Consider the following 13,527-nt stretch of genomic DNA (forward strand, 5'->3'; position numbering starts at 1 on the left):
TTCCTTTTTAGCCAGAACTCAGTGATCCCAGAAGAGATTAAAAATACCACCAAGGTTTTTTCTTTTCATGAAACTAACTGACAATGTCATCAGTTTAATGTGGAACACATGGCTTTGGCCATTCTCCTGAAATTTATTTTTTTGACAGGAAAAATCTGAAAACAGTGACTGTACATGGGCTACTGAGATGTTTGTTGTTTGTCTAATTGTAAATGAAATGATATAGAATAAATTAATGAGTTCCATTCGTCTTCGGGAGTGTCAAATTTAGAATCATAGACTCGTAGAATGATAGAGGTGGGATTATCTTGGATTTTCCAATTTAACACTAATGAGAAGTACAATGTTTACATTTTGTGATCATATTCCAACATCAGAAGAGGAAGAGAAACTAACACCCAAAATAATAACTATCATTAATTGAGCACTATTAATGTCCTTCAGCCCAAGTTGCTTGTTCAGACCATTAGGAACACACCTCTGGTTGAACAAGTTGGGCTTATTACTTATTGCAGCCAGGGAGAACACACACTAGAGGGTGTTAGAAAGAACCTATTATAGGATTTGGGTGTTAGTTGGGTAATCCTGGGGAGGGTCTAATGAAGCAAGAGCCCACTCTAAATTGGGTGGAAGGAAGCAGAGGCAATTCCATGACCGGGCATCTCAATAAATCTTCTCTCTAGGGAGGGCAGATTGGAGTGGGAGATAAAGCTGGAATTGCTTAAGAAGCAGCAGTCACTCGTTTTAGCAGAGAGTGGAGGATGTTTGGTATTTTGTGGGCTGCACAGCGACCTTGTTGTGTCTCACTCTATCATGGTCTCTGAGTGGCCTTGTCTGACGTCAGTGTCCTGTGAGAGTTTATATGGTCAATAGGAGAACAACATGGTCTGGCTGAGAGCATCAGACCAGTGCCTGGATGTTGAAGGCTGCACTAACTATGCACTGAGTGCTTCACACACATTATTTCACTTAATCCCTACAATTTTGCTAGGTAGATATTATGAGCCCAATTTTACAAGTGAGAAAATAGGGAATTGAAGCAATCAATGTTAGCAGAGAGTAAATGGGAGGCAGGGTCAGGACTGGTATAAGCCTGACTCCAAAGCCTGCACGCTATTAACATATCACACGCGCTATCGTGGGGTGCCCTAGAAATGGAGGAAGGACAGAGGGCTCATGTGTGTGGGAAAAGCAAGGTGGACTACAGAAGCTTGGCTTTCTGTTTTCCTGCCTTTACTGTCTCTGAGACCTTCAACATCCCTTGGATCAGCCACTGGAACATCCCTGTCCTTCCAGGTGCTCCATCCCCAGCTCTTCTGCTCCAACATTCATCTCCCATCCATTTGGCCACCTCTACTTGCCTGATCACATCTTGGAACCTGCCATTTCTCCAAAAGGACCAATTCTAGAAATTAAAATTCCTAAATTCCCCTCTTATCAAAGGATCATATCGGTCTACCTCTTCCATTATCTCACGTTCACCAAACTCATTCTTTCTCTTTTGACTCCTCCCTATCCTCCAAGCCTATCTCCCCTTCCTGGCTTTGTTTTATTTTCTTCCCTTTCTACCTTGAGCCACATGGTCTATCAATTAATTGACCAGATCCCTAAATACTCTCATCTCCTTGACCTTCTGGTGGCTCTCATCCCTGACTTAATGATGATTTTGAACTTTTTCTGTGTCAGACATTGCTCTCAGTTCTTTTCAAAGATGAACCCATTTAATCATCACAACAATCCTATGACCTAAGTACTATTACAGTCTCATTTTACAAATGAGGAAACTGAGGCACAGAAACTCTTCTAAGATCAAACAGCCAGTAGGTCGCAGAGCCAGGCTTTGAACCCAGGTGATCTTGCTCCAGAGTTCATGCGGTAATCATCACACTATGCTACCTTAATTATTGCACTCTACTGACAGTCAACTCTTCTTCACTGCTGCCTATGGTTATTGAATAATTTTATAAGCCTGCATGGTTCAGTGCCTGTGGGAAGTCTTCACTTCATTCACAAAGCTGAGCTCATCAACTCTTATCCCTTCCATCCCAAATTTCTGTATACGCTCACCTGGTCTCTTCCCTTCTTTTATCAAGGAGATATAGTAGTCATTATCTGTAACTGAGTTCTTTGATTTTCTGTGCATCTCTCCATATGACAAGCTAACCATCACTAAAAATCCATGAATGCCCAGGGTATGCCTTACCTAAGATTTCCAACCCTTAGGCTCAACTCCTAAGTCAGTGATTACCAAGACTGATAGCATGTAAAATGTGCCATTTGCACAGCAAGTAGAACTGGAAATTTCTGTCATTCCCTAAGATGGGCATTTATTGAAACTGATGCCACTGGAGCCACCACCCCTAGCCCTCTACTCTTACCCACACTGTGTGTCTGCTCAGACTGGCAGAGCAAAATGAGTTGCATGCCTAGAACTCTTGCCAGCCTTCTTCCTCTGGGGGCTGAGCCATGTTCTCATCTCTGTCCACTGGCTGGAATTTTCCTTCATCCCTGGTGAAGTTCCTCTTGGAACCAAAATAATGCCACTCACCTTGTAATACATCTTATTGCTGCCTAAGGACCACTGTGGCTACACCCCATCTATGGGCACAGGCCACTCTGAGCAGTGATCCAACTTTTTGCGTGCCATGGACAAACACTTGATAGACCTGAGAATCTGGTGAAGGTTAAAAAGACCTCCTAACAAATACATGTATCATTTAAGTACATATCTTGAAATTTTAGAAGAGATTTTAAGGGTTTAACAGATTTCCCTGAAGTTTTTTAATGGAACTACTCATTTTTGTACCCAGTATAATGTCTCATATGTGGCACTTAATAAATGTTTGTTGAAATGAGTTACATGGGCTACATCTCAACTTAACTTTAAATGTAGAAACCGTTAGATTTACATATTTTCAAATTTTTTTATCTTGTCCCCAAAAGTGGTGACTGTTCACTCATTTGTTTTTTTAAAGTGTCTTCCTCAGTACCTTGACCTCAGGAGAGACAAATCCCTTTGCCACTTAATTCAACAGGGATTTAGAATGTTTTAAGAAATATTATTGGGATACAAAGTGAAAAACAAAAGCAAATCCCTCAAAATCAATTAAAAGTCATAAAACTGAATGTGTGTATGATTTACATATTCCTTATCACAGTGGTTCTTAATCTTTTCCTCCTAATTGAACAAAGCTATTGATAACAGTGGCTCATGAACACACTGGTTCCAATAGGGGTTGATCGTGGGCCACATGTGTACTTGGAGGTCACAGCAGAATGTCTGGGGAGAGCTATAGTTCAGGACAGTCCCCCAGGGGATTCTGATATCTCCACCGCTCTGTATTCCCATTTCCATTCATACCCTAAGATAACAAGGGATACTCAATCATTAATTCCATTTAGCTTATTGGGCACCAGACCTCTTGTCCCTCTGTTTATCTGGTTAGAAGAGAAGGCTTCAGAGCTAGACTGCCTGGATGAGAACCTTGGCTCTGCCACTTAACCTCTCTATGCCTCAGTTCCACCCATACCATTGGCTGCCAAAAGCCATTTCTTCCTTCCCCCTGCTAATGGAGCATGGATCTGTTCAGATACTGGTATGATATCCCTTGACTGCAGGTGGTCTATCCCAGCCCCAGGGTATGAATCACGATTGGTCAAAAACAGTCATAAAAATCTCTTCCCTTTCAGCCACGGATTAGTCTAAAGGTGGGCTCGCAACTCAGTTATAGCTAGAGAGACGTAAGGACAAATCAGCTGATGGGTGAGGTAGGGGCAGAATCCATCGCAAATTTAAGGCAAATCTTTGAGAAGAGAAAACTCTTCCTGGTTCTTCCTGGCTGGATGTGGACATGATCATGGAGGTGCAGTAACTGTCTTGTGGCTTGCTTGGAAAGGAAAGCCAACGTGCTAAAAAGGAAGGAGTGAAAACAGAAAGAGCTTAGCAGTTCAGCTGTGTCTTGGAGCCTCTGTACCAGCTCTGGACTTTAGGCTTCTTATTCAGTGAGAAAAATAAACAATTGCCAAGCCCCAGTAAATTTTGTTACTTTCAGCTGAATGCATTCTTATCTGATATGCTCAGTTTCTAACTTATAATGCAAGGATAAAAATAGTGCCAACTGAAAAGGAAGAAGTAAAACTATCTCTGTTTGCACATAACATGGTCTTATATGTAGAAAACTCTAAAGATTCCACAAAAAAAACCTGTTAGAACTAATAAACAATCTCAGCAAAGTTGCAGGATACAAAGTCAATGCACAAAAATTAGTTGTGTTAATTTACGCTAACAATGAACAATCTGAAAAAGAAATTAAGAAAACAATTCCATTTACAACAGCATCAAAAAGAATAAAATATTTAGGACTAAGTTTAACCAAGGAGGAGAAAGACTTGTACACTGCCAACTAGAAAGCATTGCCTAAAGAAATTAAAGAAGACCTAAGTAAGCGGAAAAACATCCTATGTTTAAGGATTAAAATACTTAATACAGTAGTGCCCCCTTATCTTTGGGGGAGAAGTTCCAAGACATCCAGTGGATGCTTGAAACCACAGATGGTACTGAACCCTATATATGCTATGTTTTTTCCCTATACATACGTACCTATGGTAAAGTTTAATTTGTCAATTAGGAACAGTAAGAGATTAACAATTTCTCTTTGGCATATCCAAATTGCCAGCATCACTACTCTTGTGTTTTGGGGTCAATATAAAACAAAATGAGGGTTCCTTAAACACAAGCACTGCGATACCGTGGCAATCCATCTGATAACCAAGCCGCTACTAAGTCACTAAGGGGTGGGTAGCGCATACAGCATGGATCCACTGGACAAAGGGATGATTCACATCCCAGGTAGGGCAGAGTGGGCAGCGCAAGATTTCACACACTGCTCAGAATGGCAAATGGCATGAAATTGAAAACTTATGAATAGTTTATTTCTGGAATTTTCCAGTTCATATTTTTTTTTTTTAAAGATTTTATTTTTTCCTTTTTCTCCCCAAAGCCCCCCGGTACATAGTTGTATATTCTTCGTTGTGGGTCCTTCTAGTTGTGGCATGTGAGACGCTGCCTCAGCGTGGTCTGATGAGCAGTGCCATGTCCGCGCCCAGGATTCGAACCAACGAAACACTGGGCCGCCTGCAGCGGAGCGCGCGAACTTAACCACTCAGCCATGGGGCCAGCCCCTCCAGTTCATATTTTTGCACTGTGGTTGACCATGGGTAACTAAGACTGCAGTATGTGAAACCTCGGCTAAGGGAGGACTACTGTATTATTAAGATTCAAAACTACCGGAAGTAATCTATAGATTCAACTCAATGCCTACCAAAATTCCAATGACATTTTTTGCAGAAATAGAAAATTTCATCCTAAAATTCATATGGAATCTTAAGGAACTCCAAATAGCCAAAACAATCTTGAAAAAGAAGGGCAAAGTTGGTGGTCTCATACTTCCTGATTTCAAAACTTACTACAAAGCTACACTAATCAAAACAGTGTGGTACTAATGTACAGACAGACATATAGAACCATAGAAAAGAATAAAGAGCCCAGAAATAAACGTTTACATGTATGGTCAAATGATTTTTGACAAGGGTGCCAAGACCATTCAATGGGGAAAGGACAGTCTTTTCAACAAATGGTGCTGGGAAAACTGGATTTCAAAATGCAAAAGAGTGGAGCTGGACCCTTAACTTACACAATATGCAAAAATTAACTCAAAATGGATTAAAGATCAGGGCTGTCCCCATGGCTGAGTGGTTAAGTTCTCGAGCTCCGCTGCAGGTGGCCCAGTGTTTCATTGGGTTCGAATCCTGGGTGTGGACATGGCACTGTTCATCAAACCACGCTGAGGCAGCGTCCCACATGCCACAACTAGAAGGACCCACAACGAAGAATACACAACTATGTACTGGGGGGCTTTGGGGAGAAAAAAGGAAGACAATAAAATCTTTAAAAAAAAATGGGTTAAAGTCTAAACATAAGAGCTAAAACTTAAAAAACCTCCTAGAAGAAAACATAGTGGAAAGGCTTTATGATATTGGATTTGGCAGTGATTTCGTGGATACGACACCAAAAGCATAGGCAACAAAAGAAGAAATAGATAAACTTCAGCAAAAGAGGACTTCATCAAACTTAAAAACTTTTGTGCCTCAAAGAACACCATCACCAGAGTGAAAAGACAACCCATGAAATGGGAGAAAATATTTGCAAATCTTGTATGATAAGGGATTAATATTCAGAATACATAAAGAACTCTTACAACTCAATGCCAAAAAACAAACAACCCAATTAAGTGGACTTAGGACTTGAATAAACATTTCTCCAAAGAAGATATATAGATGGCCAATAAGCACACGAAAAGATGGTCGATATCACTAATCACTAGGGAGATACAAATCAAAACCACAATGAGTTCACACCCATTAGGATGGCTATTATTAAAAAAAAAAAAGGAAAATAACAAGCCTTGGCAAGGATGTGTGCAACCCCTGCGCACTGTTGGTGGGAATGCAAAATTGTGTAGCCACTGTGAAAGTCAATATAACAGTTCCTCAAAAGACTAAACATAATTACCATATGAGCCGGCAACTCAACTTTTGTGTATACACCCAAAAGAATTGAAAGCAGAAACTCAAAAAGATATTTGTACACCCATGTTCATAGTGGCATTATTCATAATAACCGAAAGGTGGAAATAACCCAAGTGTCCATTGACAGGTGAATGGATAAACAAAATGTGCTATATACATGCAATGGAGTATTACTCATCCTTAAAATGGAAGGAAATTCTGATGTATGCTATAATGTGGATGAACCTTGAAAACATGCTCAGCGAAATAAGCCAGACATAAAAGGACAATATGATTCCACTTATATGAGATACCTAGAACAGTCAAATTTGTAGAGACTGAAAGTAGAATAGTGGTCGCCAGGGACTAAGAGAAGGGAAGAAATGAAGAGTTACTGTTTAATGGACTGAGTTTCAGTCTGGGAAGATGAAGAAGTTCTGGAGATGGATGGTGGTGATGGATGCACAACAAGGCAAACACACTTAATGACACCAAACTCTACACTTAAAAATGGTTAACATGGGGGGCTGGCCCCGTGGCCGAGTGGTTAAGTTCGCGCGCTCCGCTGCAGGCGGCCCAGTGTTTCGGCGGTTCGAATCCTGGGCGCGGACATGGCACTGCTCGTCAGACCACGCTGAGGCAGCGTCCCACATGCCACAACTAGAGGAACCCACAACGAAGAATACACAACTATGTACCGGGGGGCTTTGGGGAGAAAAAGGAAAAAATAAAATCTTAAAAAAAAAAAAAAAAAAAAAAAAAAAATGGTTAACATGGTAGATTTTATGTTGTGTATATTTTACCACAATTTAAAAAAATAGTACCAACTCCTCAGGTAAGTTGTGAGCATTCAACGAGGGAACTCCTATGAAGTGCTAGGCACAGTGCTTAGCATGTAGATCACACTCAATACATGTTGTTGTTGTTTTTAATATTATCATTATAGTCCTTATAGCTTGTTCCTGAATGTCCTGCCCTTTCCAGCTTTGACGACAGAAGTCCCGGCATTCACAGGTTAAGCCCCTTCTTGTCCCTCAATCAATAGTAACAAGCTTGGCTGGAAAGAGTCCCCCATTCCCAGAGAAGTTATCTTCCTAGGCATCATGGAAGCCCCAGACCACAGCAGCCTTTGGTCCAGAGCCATGCTTCCAGATTCCTCTCCATGACCTGAGGAGGACTGATTCTGACCTTGAGTCAGTCAAGTGGCACATTGTTTGACCGTCTTCCATGTGAGGATACAGCAGAAAATAAGACAGAGTCTCTGCCCTCTAAGGACATAGTTTCTAAGTGAGAAAGACAGACATTAATCATGATGAAAAATAAGACGGTTTAAGGTAATGGAAAAAAATAGTGCAGTATAACAGAGAGTGAGTAGAAAGGCTGCTTGTAAGTCGAGTGGACTGGGAAGATCTCTCTAAGGGAGTGATACCTGAGCTAAGATTTGAATGATGAGGAGGAGCCATGTGAAGACGTGTTGAATGATTTTTCCAGGCAGAGGGACCAGCAAGCACAAAGCCCTGGGGTGGAAAAGAGCTTGGCCTGTTTGAGGGACAAGGGATGGCAGGAAGGACAATGCAGGGAGTGAGGGTGGAATTGGCCAGAGGCGAGGTCGGAGATCTTGTAGGGCCCTGTATATCATGGTAAGGATTTTGGATTTTGATCTAAGGGTAATGTTAAACCATTAGAAGTTTGTAGGAAGAGGAGTTAAGGAGTCTGACCTTTGCTCTGGCTGCTGTGTAGTAGATAAATTGTGAAAGGGTAGCTGTGGAGGTAGGGGAGCTAATTGGGAGTCTGCCGCAAAAATCAGGCCAGATATCATGGCTTCCACCTAGGTGGTGCAAGTGGAGGTGGTAAGGCACAAGGTTGTGTTTATATTTTGCAGGTAGTGTTGACAAAATCCACTCCTAGCCTGAATGCAAGATTTTAGGGAGAGGGAAAAATCAGAATAAGGCTTGTATTTTTGGCTTGAGCAATGGAGAGTATGATGGTACTATTTACTGAAAGTGAAGAAGTAGGTGGGAGGCTGGTGGGGGAGAAAGAGTGGTGGAGAAGTAAATAGCTTTGTCTTGGCTCCATAAAATTTGGGATGCCTATTGGGCTTCTAAGTTGGTATCTGATTCTGGGATTTAGGGAGTGGAGTGGAATTGAGAATCATAAACATAGCAGTGGTATTTGAAGTCAAGGGATTAGAGCGAAAGCAGAGAAGAGAGAAGATCAAGCATCGAGCCTTGGGCTACCTAAAATACAGTGGATTTCTAGAGGGGAGAAGCAAAATGAAAAGACTGACCCTTGAGTTAGGAGAAAATCCAGGTGACTCTGATCTTACAAAGGTTCAGAGAAGACTTTCAAGAATGAGGGAGTGGTCAACTGTTGTAAATGTTGCTGAGAGGTTTAGTAAGAGGGAAATGTAAAAGGGACCACTGGCTTTGGCTAGATGCACAGCATTGGTGACCTTGATAATGGAGAAGTGGTAGAGATGATAACCCAACTGGACTGAATCGAATAAAGAAAAAGAGATGAGAAAGTGAGGGCATCAAATACAGACAACTCTGCATAGGAACTTTGCTGAGAAGGGTTTTGTGGTTGATGTGGCTATGGAGTGTGAAGAGAAGAGAGATACCAAATCTCTCCATGGTTATGGCTTGTGCAACTGCGTGGACGGAGGTGCCAGTCACAGAATTTGAGTTGTGGGAGTTTGGGAGAAAGGGGATTGTAAGGGATGGGTGCTGTTCATCAGCTCCACATCTGCCAAGGGCTCTTTGGAATCTGTGTAAACTGGAGAAAATCCTTTCTTGTGGGTGGGCTAAGGCACTTGATCATTAATTAACAAAGGTTAACTTCACAAGAAACACATGTAAGTGCCCAATAATTTACATACAGGTTTTGTTTATTTATTTGTTTGTTTATTTACTTTTTTACTGAGGAAGATTAGCCCTGAGCTAACATCTGTTCCAATCTTCCTCCATTTTATATGTGGGTCACTGCCACAGCATGGCTAATGAATGTTGTAGGTCTGTGCCCAGGATCTGAACCCATGAACCTGGGCTGCTGAAGTGGAGCACCTTGAACTTAACCACTAGGCCCTACAAGCACCATTTTGAAGGGAGACTCCTGTGGCAATTTTTAATTTGAAAAATACTTACATATAATTCTTGAGATTACTCTGCCAATTTCAAAAGTATCTCCTGCTTCTAAACACTAAGGAATTCTTGCTTTTGTAACACATCAAGCCACATGGAGATGAATATGAATCTACTAAGTTTAAAAGCTTAGAATTGTTTAAATTTAAAATTAAAGTTAAAAGCTTAAAATTGTTTAAAACAATTTCAAAATAATCATCAATGCTTTTCCTGCAATAATGTGACAAAATCTAAAGAAAATTTTTAAAAATTACCAGTATCCCTGGAAAAGAGAACAATTTATTTTTAGATCTTGCTGATGATTGACTGCAAATCTCTCTAACATTTTTTTCTGGTTCTAGACACTCTTTCTTTTTCCTAAATTGTTATAAAAATGCTCATTTTGGCAAATAGATTTTAAAGAAAGAGCAAAGCAAATGCTGGAGAAGGTAGGCGTTTGTTTTCTGAAGATGAAAGAACGCTATTCTCATTGCTAGTGATCACATTCTGAGAAACCCAAGGCTGAAACCTAATGTTCATTTGTGATTTCTACTTCTCTTCCTTCACTTTCATCATGTACCTTCACGGCTCAAAAGCTTCTTTGAAAAGCTGTATTTTTTAAAATAAGATTTTAAATTCATAAAGAACAAAAGGATGTACAGAGAAATATCCTCCCCTAGTTTGCCAGCCACTTAATTCCCCTTCCCAGACTCAATCCATGTTTTCAGTTGGTCGTGTATCCCTCCCTCCAGATATTTTTTGCATTCACACGTAAATACATATATACGTGTGTACATACATCAATTCCTTTTTAAAAAGAGTTTTATCTTTTGAACTAGTTTATGAATCACAACAAGCTGCAAAAACAGTACAGAGAGTTCCTGTGTACACTTTACCAGCTTCCCACAATGATAACATCTTACATAAGCATAGCACATGCTCAAAACCAAGGAAAACGACATTGGTATCATTGTTATAATACCACCAACTCAGATACAGACCTTGTTCCATCCATTTGTTTTTATCCACCCTGTTTTCATATAATAGCATGTTATAAGAATATAACACATTGTATTAGCAAAGGATACGTTCTGTTCTGCAACTTGCTTTTCTACATTTGACAACATAACTTGGAAATTGTCTCCTAGCAATAGATAAAGCTCTCATTCATTCTTTTTAAAGACTGTGTAGGGTACTACTGCCTGGAAAATTAATTCAACCAGATTTCTATTGATTGGTTTTCAGGTTGCTCTCAATCTGTTGCAATTACTAACAATTCTATAATGAATAATTCTCCACATGTTAATTTGCACATGTGTGAGTATATCTATAGCAAGAATCTTTAGAAGTAAGATGACTGGATCAAAGGCTGTGTGTTCATATAATTTTGATATTGCTAGATTAGCCTCCAGAAAGACCTATCAATTTACATTCTCCCCAGTTTTGTGTGAGAAAATTCCTCAAACCTTCATTAACATAGTTTACTAATCTGATAGAGGGAAAAGAATATGTCAGTGTGGATGTAAGTTTACATTTTTTCTTGTTATATATAAGTTTGAGTATATTTTCATATGTTTAAGAGCTATTTGTATTTTCTTTTCTGGCAGTATCTTCTGTGTTCTATTGAGTCATGAGATTGTTCTTCTTGATTTGAGGAAATCTTTATATTTTAGGGAAATTAGCCTTCATTCTACATTAGTTTCAAATATTTCCCGCTAACTTGTTGCTTGTCATTTAAAAATTGGAATTTATTAATCTTCTCTTGCTTCTGGGGATTGTTTCATACTTAGAAAGACTTTCATACTCAATGTTTATAAAAATCATCATCTTAAATTTTTATCTAGTACTTGTAAAGGCTTTTTTCCATTTAAATCTTTAATTTATCTGGAATTTATTCTGATGTAAGGTGTGAGGTATGACTTCAACTTTATTTTTTCCCAAATGGCTACCCAGTTGTCCCAACCAGAAGACTTATATTAATGGAACACAAGAGAAAGTCCATAAATCAGCCTAAAATTATGAGAATTTAGTATATGATGAAGGTAGTATTTCAGATCAGTAAGGAAAAGATGGATTATTTATCTGTCTCATGCACCAACACCAGAGCTTTTTAATATTGTAGCTTTATAATATGTTTTAATCTTTCTCAGAAAGTTGTAATGGTTTCTGATCACCTACTGCTATAGTCTCTGTATGGCTGTCTCCATGAGGCCTCCCCAGTCTAACTAATTTTATTATCCATTGCCCCATTGATGAGTCTTTTCTCATTTTTTTTCCTTTTATTTGAAAGACCTTCTCCATTTTTCTTCCCCATATTCCACTGTCAGCTTGGATTGTGGTCATTATTGATTTGGAGATCTGTAGGTGGGAGCTGGTGAGGTAGATATACAGACAGGTAGGGTTGATCAAGGCAATAGTTTTTGGTTAAAGAGATTTTAGGAACAGTGATGATAAGGAATTCAGATTTACATTAGATCTTGAAGAGTAAGCAAATATTACTAATCAGTACCAAACCAAATGTTCATAGAGTTGAGAGCTGGCATGTCTGAGACCCAGGAAAGAAAGGTCATGTATCCATATAGGTGGGTTGGTTAGACCATGACACCGGCAAGCAGAATAGAAAGCCCTAAATCAGATATTGCAGCAAAGGGTTCTGAGCGAGTTGCTCCTGGTACATTGCAGATCTCTAGTTACAAGGGCTCAAGCATCATTGAAATGATTTTCAGCAGCTAATAGACATTCTAAGACAGAAGGAGAGAGAGAAATGAGAGTTAAACGTATTCAAGAGGGGATGATTATAATAGTGGAATTTGGCATCCAAGCCAAGTAAATAGTTAAGTAAAGACATGGGAGGTGAGGTGAGGGAGTGAAGAGATGATAGGATCAATGGATTGGAGGTGCTGAGGGAGACAAGCGTTGCTGTACTTGCGTACTTAAGGAAATGAGTTGGAAACATAGGAATTGATCATCAGGGAGAGTGTGGAGTGCTTAAAACTGAGACTATGGAGGTAGTGGCAGAGACTGCTATGTTTTCACAAAACCCATTTCCTTTACCTCCTGGGATGCAGCAGTACTGAATTTCCCACTCTCCCTGGCCTTGTGATTGAGTTCTTGCCAATGGAACGTGGGCAGGAGAGATGCATACGCCTTCCAGATCTGGTCCATAAAAACTCCTGCACCATCTGTCACATCTTTTCCTGTGTCTGCTAATTGAACATAGAAGCCTACAGAGCATCCTCCATGGAGGATTTTGGGGACCTAACAGAGGACAAGGCCACAGATGGCAGGGGTCTGGCTCCTGAATGAGCACATGGAAGGTCTCCTACCAACCAAGAGATCCTCATTAGGCTTTGTGTATCAAGCTACTGAGATCTGAGAGTTTATTTGTTACAGCAGCTAATGTTATATTAACCAGTCCTGAAATGATGCACATGTTGGTAACAATAAGCATGCGGGTGATGACCAGGTGTTTATATGGGTGTCTGATCCAATTGGAGGCTTGGAAGAACACTGAAACATATTTATAACTCACAAAGTTGGGGAAACCTGAATGGGAAGCCCCCAGGAACCATCCTACTGGAGCCCCTGGAGTGTTATTTCAGACTAAATAACTTAGACCAGGGCATGTACTGCTGGAGTGGGTGAGGCAACTTGAGTGAGAACAGCCTTGCTAGTAGGGGATGTGATTTCCAGAGAGGTGGAAAGATAGTCTCTTGAAGGAGGCTAGAAAAAGAATGCGTCTTAGAAATGATGGAGGACTTATGACTGAGGGAATTAGATTGCGAGCAGGGTGAACCCATGGAGGAGGCCCTGTGAAGAGTTTGCATGGGCTGCTTTTTGT

Source organism: Equus caballus, chromosome 28 (genome assembly GCF_041296265.1).
Source record: "Equus caballus isolate H_3958 breed thoroughbred chromosome 28, TB-T2T, whole genome shotgun sequence".
NCBI classification, from domain to species: domain Eukaryota; kingdom Metazoa; phylum Chordata; class Mammalia; order Perissodactyla; family Equidae; genus Equus; species Equus caballus.